The sequence below is a fragment of the Lynx rufus genome, unplaced genomic scaffold (genome assembly GCF_022079265.1).
Source record: "Lynx rufus isolate CCGP_SWC_20201006 ecotype Redwood Valley unplaced genomic scaffold, mLynRuf1.p SCAF_4, whole genome shotgun sequence".
Lineage (NCBI taxonomy): Eukaryota > Metazoa > Chordata > Mammalia > Carnivora > Felidae > Lynx > Lynx rufus.
Window position 1 is genome coordinate 145431782 of NW_025814856.1, and position 7322 is coordinate 145439103.

At 47.7% G+C, this 7322-nt stretch overlaps 1 long non-coding RNA gene across 2 annotated transcripts; it reads right to left on the reverse strand.

The window, feature by feature from the left end:
• Window positions 1-2481: 2481 nt before the first annotated feature.
• On the reverse strand, window positions 2482-5382 carry LOC124523924 (uncharacterized). 2 transcript variants are annotated; one of them, XR_006965135.1, is made up of 4 exons: window positions 5280-5382; window positions 4939-5181; window positions 3200-3299; window positions 2482-2926 (listed from the first exon to the last, which is right to left on the reverse strand). It is a non-coding gene; the product is annotated as an uncharacterized LOC124523924 (long non-coding RNA). The 2 variants fall into 2 exon arrangements; XR_006965134.1 differs by having other exon boundaries at window positions 2482-3299.
• Between the last annotated feature and the right edge of the window lie 1940 nt (window positions 5383-7322).

The following is a 7322-nucleotide window of genomic DNA, read 5'->3' on the forward strand; positions in this document are numbered from 1 at the left end:
ATGCTAATAGGAAAGATCCAATAGAGAGAAAATTTTGATGTACAATGGAAGAGAGAGGGGATAATTGCAGTGGAAAACCTTTGGGTTGGCAGAAGGTCTGGAATATTCTGATTGGGAGGGAGTGCTGCCCATCTCCGTGTCCCCTTAGGGAGGAAGGCAGACTGTGGGAGGCAGCTGTGCAGTGGGAAGCGGGAATCCTCTCCCAAGTGATTATGTGTCCTCAGTGAAACAGGAAGCAAGGGCATCCATCAGCTGAAGGTGAGGAGAGTGGCTGGAACAGGGAAATGTAGAAGGAATGCCAGGAATTAGTGAGCTCGTCTTTGAGGGTCAGAGCTTTGATCTGCAAATATTGTCTCCCAATCTGTAGCTCGACTTCATCCTTTCAAAGCGGTTTCTCTCCGAACTACAGTTTTCAGTTTCTTTTTTATTTGGAAATCCAGAGTCCGACGCTTAACCAACTGAGCCACCCAGGCACCCTTACAGTTTTCAGTTTCAATGAAATCTAATTTGTCAATTGTTCCTTTTCTAGGTCCTCCTTTTGGTGTTAAGCCTAAGAACTTTTGGCTTAGCCCCAGATCCTGAAGGTTTTCTCCCATATTTTTCCTAAAATTTGTATAGTTTTACATGTCACAAGGAGGCATGTGATTCGTCTTGAGTTACTTTCCGTTTAAGGTGTGAGACCCAGCTCAAGGTTCATTTCTTGGACTATGCGTGTTGCTTCAGCATTTGTTGAAAGGGCAATCTCTCCTCATTGAATTGATTTTGCACTTCGGTAAAAGTGTCTACAGACTACCCTCTTTGTGTCGGGTCTATCTGGGGGCTCTCTATTCTGTTCCGTTGATCTATATGTCTAGCCCTTTGGCAATATTACACAGTATTAGTTACTTTACCTATATACTAAGCCTTAATGTCGGGTAGGATGAGTCCTCCCACCTTATTATTCTTTTTCAAGATTATTTTAGCTCCTAGAGGGACTTTTGCATTCCATATAAACTTTAGAATAAGCTTGTCTGTTTCTGCAAAAAAATCTTGCTGGGATCTTAATAGAAATTGCAATAAACCTATAGATCAATTTGTCGAGAACTGACATTTTCACTGTGTTGAGTCTTCCAATCTATGAACACAGTATGTCTCCCCAAGTATTTGGGTCTTGTTTGATTTCTTTTATCAGCTTTTCATCATACTAACGGAGCCAAGGTGGGGCAGAGATAAGTGTTGCGTCTGATGTCTTGCACTGGAAGCTTGGTGCAATTTTCAAGAAGAAAATTACTACGAATTGGTGAAGACCTTGAACAAGTTTGACTAAAAGAATTTTCATAGTCTGGTTGAGAGTGGATTGTTCCCGAGTCACTCATTTTCTGCTGGGGCAAAAACCCCCAAAGAGGGTGAGCTGGGGGCCAGGCATGAAGGAGGAAGGGACCCCTTTGCAGGCAGCTAGGGATTTGCCGCCAGCTTCCAGGATGGGCTGAAGGGGCAAGGCGTCTGGATCGTGGAACCGGGCCTTGGGGACCAAAGGGGGCCAGAGGACTCGGCCAGGCCCTCGTCCCCGGTTCTACCCTGGCTTTGCAGGGACCCTCAGTCCTCCTACCCAGGCTGAGCCTCCCGCCCGGCTCCGGGTCGCTGGGGCCAGGACGCACCGCGCAGTAGCTGGAGGCCCCACGAGAGGGCGCCCGAGCTCAGCGCCTGCGGTGGAGGCAGGCGCGGGGCTGCCGAAGGACCGAGGGGGCGACCCGCTACCGGCCCGGCGGGTCCCGGCAAGCCATGCCCCTCAAGAGGATAAGCTTTAGTTGAGAAACACAGCAGAGCCCTAACAAGTTTTTGTTGATTGAATGAATGCATTATAAACTCAGTTACACTGAGAAAGTCGAGGTTTAACTTATATCCCCACCCTATTCCATCCCCAGATCTTTACATCTTAAAAGAAGACTCTGGAAGACAGCAATTCTCGCTCAGAGCTTTGTGCTCTCTCTTTGGAGAAGAAGCGTCCGAAGGATGGCGTGGGTGGTGGGAGCAGCGATCAGGTCCCACCGGCCCTGCGTTACCGTCTCTACTCAAAGGTGCAGCTAGGATGCCCCCAGGCCCCAGGGAATTTCCTTACCCTGAACCAGTGTGTTTCAGGTTAATGACAACACCTCAGGGCAAGAGGGAAGGTGAGGTGTCACCTGGGCAGGGTAAATTGCTTCAACCCCCCCCCCCCTCCCCTCCGCCTCCCCAAGGACTCTCCTTCCCTTACCCTCTCCTTCCCTTACCCCCACCCCTGGTTCAGACACAGGTTGGTTGTGGCTGTTCAACCCTCCCTGTCTTGGGCGTTTCTTCTCCAAGAGGCCTCCTTAAAGAGCTCCCCCTGATGCCCCTCCGTTGTTGTGATGGCAGAGCAGAGCTTGTAGTTCTGTAGACCCAAGTTCAAATCCTTGTTAACCAGCTGGGTGATGTGTGGCAGGTTACTGTTAAAAAACAAAATCCAACCGAGTAAATCTGAACGTCTAATTGGCTTTATTAAGAGATTCCTGAATAGGTCAGCATCTCCTCTAGCAAGTAGAGAGATGTTCCGAGGAGTCGTACAAAATAGGTTTTTATAGGAAGGAGGGTGGGGTTAAGAAGTTATTGGAAAAAGAATAGAAAGGATTGTTTCAGGCTAGGACTTCCTTCTGGGGGGAAGGGATGGGCAGGGCTTTTATCATGCAGATTATTTCACTAGGGCTGATCAGAAAATTAAGATTGACTTTTATTTATTTTTATTTTATGTTAATTTATCTTAATGTTTATTTATTTTTGAGAGCGAGAGAAAGAGCGTGAGCGGGGGAAGGGCAGAGAGAGGGAGACACAGAATCTGAAGCAGGCTCCAGGCTGCTGTTCGCACAGAGCTCGACTCGGGGGCTCCAAACTCAGGAACCATGAGATCATGACCTGAGCCCAAGTCCTTTTACTGAAATAAAAAAAATAAAAGGTCACATTCCTGGAATAGTTTGAAACTGTAGTTGTGGCTTGTAGTCTTGGTTTGCTGTTGTGGGGTGCATAGGACTCCAATTTGGGCTTGTTTTTTTTTTTTTCTTTTTTAGCATTACTTCATCTTTCAAACCTCTTTTTCCTCCCATTTACACCGAGAAATGGGATTACTGAAGGCACTGCCACGTGAGTAGCTTGAGGATTAAACGAGTCGTTCTATCAAATCCTTAGAACAGGACTGTGCCGTTTGTACCTTTTCCTTGTAGAGCAGGTGGCCATTTCTTCCTCAGCGGACCCAGGCTCTTCCAGGGCAGGGGGCAGTTTCCTGCACCCGGTGCCAGGCTCAGTGCATGCTGATGGGGGGGGGGAGGGGAATAGAATTCCAACATCTGAATTGATACAAACTTTCAGACCAGAGCAGCTTTTATAACGGAAAGATAAAATACACCTATAGGCCCATCCATTAGACTCTTAGCTGACTTCCCATTAGCAGCGATATCTGCCGGAAGACCATGGAGTAGTATGTTTAAAGCCCCGAGCTTATGTGCAGCTAAATAGTCATGCAGGAACAAAGACAGAATGAAGATATTTGCAGACATAGCAAGACACAGAGAATTTACCTCCCATGGGATGCACCTCACAAAGAAAGAGCGACTCAGCGAGACACGCACCCAGAGGAAGACACGGGGCACCATAAACAACAGACAGCACAGACGTGGATCAAATATGTTAGTAAATTCAATGAACGGCCAACTTCAAAAAAGAAAGGCTTTGTGATTTTAAAGAGGTGAAACTTGGGGCTCCCGGGTGACTCAGTCGGTTGGGCGTCCAATTCTTGCTCAGGTCATGGTCTTGTAGCTCCTGAGTTCGAGCCCTGCATCAGGCTCTGCTCTGAGAGTGGGGAGCCGGCTTAGGATTCTCTCTCCCTCTCCTTCTTTCTCTGCCCCTTCCTGCCTCTCTCTCTCTCTCTCAAAATAAATAAACTTAAAAAAAGTGGGGCGCCTGGGTGGCTCAGTCAGTTAAGGGTCCAACTTCGGCTCATGAGTTCGAGCCCCACGTCAGGCTCTGTGCTGACATGTCAGAGCCTGGTGCCTGCTTAGGATTCTGCGTCTCCCTCGCTCTCTGCCCCTGCCCTCCTAATGCTCTGTCTCTGTCTCTCTCTCAAACATAAGAAAATTTTTAAAAAATAAAAAAAAATAAAAATCATCTTAAAAATTAAAAAGGTGAAACTTAAACGCTAAAAGGACAGTAAAAACAGGGCCGGACAGGAAGTTGCCGACTCAGCAGGTCCCAAAAGGCCACACCACAAACTGACAGTGGTGGGGGGTGGGCAGCGGCTGATCCAGCCCCTGGCTTCCTCAAAGGACTCAGGAACTAGCAGCCCCCACACAGCTGAGACTGGGTGTGACGGGTGGGGGTAAACAGGGGTAAGTGGTTGAAAGCTCTTTAGGAACCAGCTAGACCCCTGGATCTCAGCCCACCCCCATGCCCCCCACTCCACGCTCCAACTGCTGGGCCGAGCCCACTCCCACGCCGGCAGAGGTCTGGGGGATTACTTTGGGATGGAGAAAACCAGGTAGGAGGGATGAAGACTGAAGCCAAGGAAAAAGGAATTCAGTTAATATATGCTTTATGAATGCAGAAACTGCCTTGCCTTCTTCCCCACAAGCTCCCCAAGAAGAAAGAGTGAAAAAGGTGTCACACTGGGCCTACACCCTGAGGTCCATCCAGAGGGCCCCGTGGGCTCAGGGCTTCCAGACAGCTTTGTGGCTCTGGCTCTCGGTCGTAAACACACAAGCAAGGATCGTCAGCATCTGAGAAAGCCTCGAACGGAACGTGAAAGACAGGGGCCAAAACAGCATTACAAAGCAGCCGGCACAAACACACTAGGAAATCAGAAGACAAAAATAATAGAGCTATCACAAATACCCTTGGAGGCAAAAGAGGTTTCGCGTCCATGAAATGAGAACAGGAGGCAGTTCCGTTTCTTACCAAGGTGCTGAACTGGCACAGCTTCTGGCTCCCTCTGTAGAAATCGGTGCCAGAGAAACTTTATGGGGAGAACACCAAGAAGGCTCTGAGGACCCCTGGGGGCCACTGGACTTGCTGTCTTGCTTCTCCCCTGCCATCACTTGGGGATAAATGGTGTCTGCTCTGTGCATAGATGCTGTGACTCAGACTTTTCTGGTCCAGGGGTCGGCGGGAGTGAAATGGAAGGCCTCCACCTGTGAGCAGCTGAGAAAAATAGAGACGGATTATTCCTGGGTGGTCTTCGCCCCGCCCCTCACTCTGCAAACCCCAGAGCTGGTAAATTATGATCTAAGAAGTATCACCTCCTAAGGCTGCTTTCCCTGGGAAGAAGGGCGTGTGTGTGTGTGCGCGCGTGTGTGCATGTGCGTGTGCGTGTGTGTGTCCCTGATATGAGAAGTTGTTTTGCAGGGTGAGCGCTGAGGTTTTCTGATGTCTGCGGCTCTCCACCCAAAGTCTCATCTGCCCCACACCCACCCCCGCCCACAAAGCTAATGGGGACTGACAAGCACAAAAGTCTGGGTGTCCTCTGTGCCTGACAGAGTAGCCAAACCCCAGGGGAAAACGAACACCGAGAAGGACAAATATTTCAAAAGAAAAACAACATATTGGGTTTCAGAATCCATCAGAGGCATAAATATTAGAACAGATGGGCCAAATTTTCTAATTAGCCTCATAAACATAGAAAGATAAAGGAAGATATTAGTAACATGAAACAAAATAAGAAAACAAGAAAGAACCAAGCAGAAACACAGAATTGGGGATGAAAAATGTAATAGCTAAAATATAATATTAGACACGGAAAATACAAGAGTTGAGATAACAGAATAGCCAGGGTTTTTACAGGCTGAAGAGTGAATTGGAGGGTCGGGCTGAGGAAATCCTCAAGAAGGAAGATGGAAAGGACAAAGAAATAGAAAATAGAGAAGAGAGGAGAAGAGTCAGTTAAGTGTCCCACTCTTTTTTTTTAAATTTTTATAATGTTTTTATTTATTTTTGAGAGAGAGAGAGAGAGATAGCACATGAGTAGGGGAGAGGCACACACACACACACACACACACACACACACAGAATCCAAAGCAGGCTTCAGGCTCTGAGCTGTCAGCATAGAGCCCCACGCAGGGCTCAAACTCACAAGCTGTGAGATCATGACCTGAGCCGAAGTCAGACTCTCAACTGACTGAGCCACACAGGCGCCCCAAACGTCCCACTCTTGATGTGGGCTCAGGTCATGATCTCCTGGTTCATGGGTTCTAGCCCCTCATTGGGCTCTGTGCTGACAGCATGGAGCCTTTTTGGGATTCTCTCTCTCCCTCTCTCTTTACCCACCCCCCACTCACATGCTCTCTCTCTCTCTCTCTCTCTCTCAAAATAAATAAATAGACTTTAAAAAAGAAAATAGGGAGGTGCCTGGGTGGTTCAGGTGGTTAAGCATCCAACTTCAGCTCAGGTCATGATCTCGTGGGTTCTAGTCCCACGTCAGGCTCTGTGCTGACAGCTCAGGGTCTGGAGCCTGCTTCGGATTCTGTGTGTGTGTGTGTGTGTGTGTGTCTCTCTCTCTACCTCTCCCCTGCTCACACTCTGTCTCTTTCTCTCAAAAATAAACAAACATTAAAAATTTTTTTTGAAGGGAGAAGTGTCCAAGAATTACGGCTACTCTATCCACCACACTGGGGTCGGATTTTTCTTCTCAATGCATCCTGCGTGGGATGAACAAAGATTGATGACTTCCATCAATTTTAGAAAATTCTCAGCTGTAATCTCTCCCATTCTCTATTTTCTCCTCTTGGACTCTTGTCAGACATCTACCAGATTACCTCGTGATATCTTTTAACCCTTTTCCCAGTTTCTGTGCCCTCGGCTGTCCTAGATTATTGGCGATTCCTCATCTAGATCCTCCAGTTCACTAGCCTCTCAACTGTCTTCAGTTGGGTCCAATCTGCTCGTCAGCCCTGAACTTTTTGTTTTAAAATGATATCTTTCATTTCTCAAAGTCCTGCGTGCGTGTCAGTGTTGGTCAGCTCCCCCCCAAGTTTTGATAATCTTCCACTGGTAGCCCAGTTTTGTCATTCAGGCTCTCGTTTCTTTATACTCACTACATAGTTAATCTGTCTCCTCCGTCTAATGATTCCAGTAACTGATATCCTGAGGGACCTAACCCTCTTGTTGCCTGTTACCTGACCCTCACCCGTGAGAATTTGCTCTGTTTGGAATTTTTTTTACAGATTTTATTTTTAAGTAACCTCTGCACCCAACGTGAACCTTCAACCCACAGCCTCAAGATCAAGTGTCATATGCTCCCCCAACAGAGCCAGCCAGGCTCCCCTGGAGATTTTTTATTATGAGCC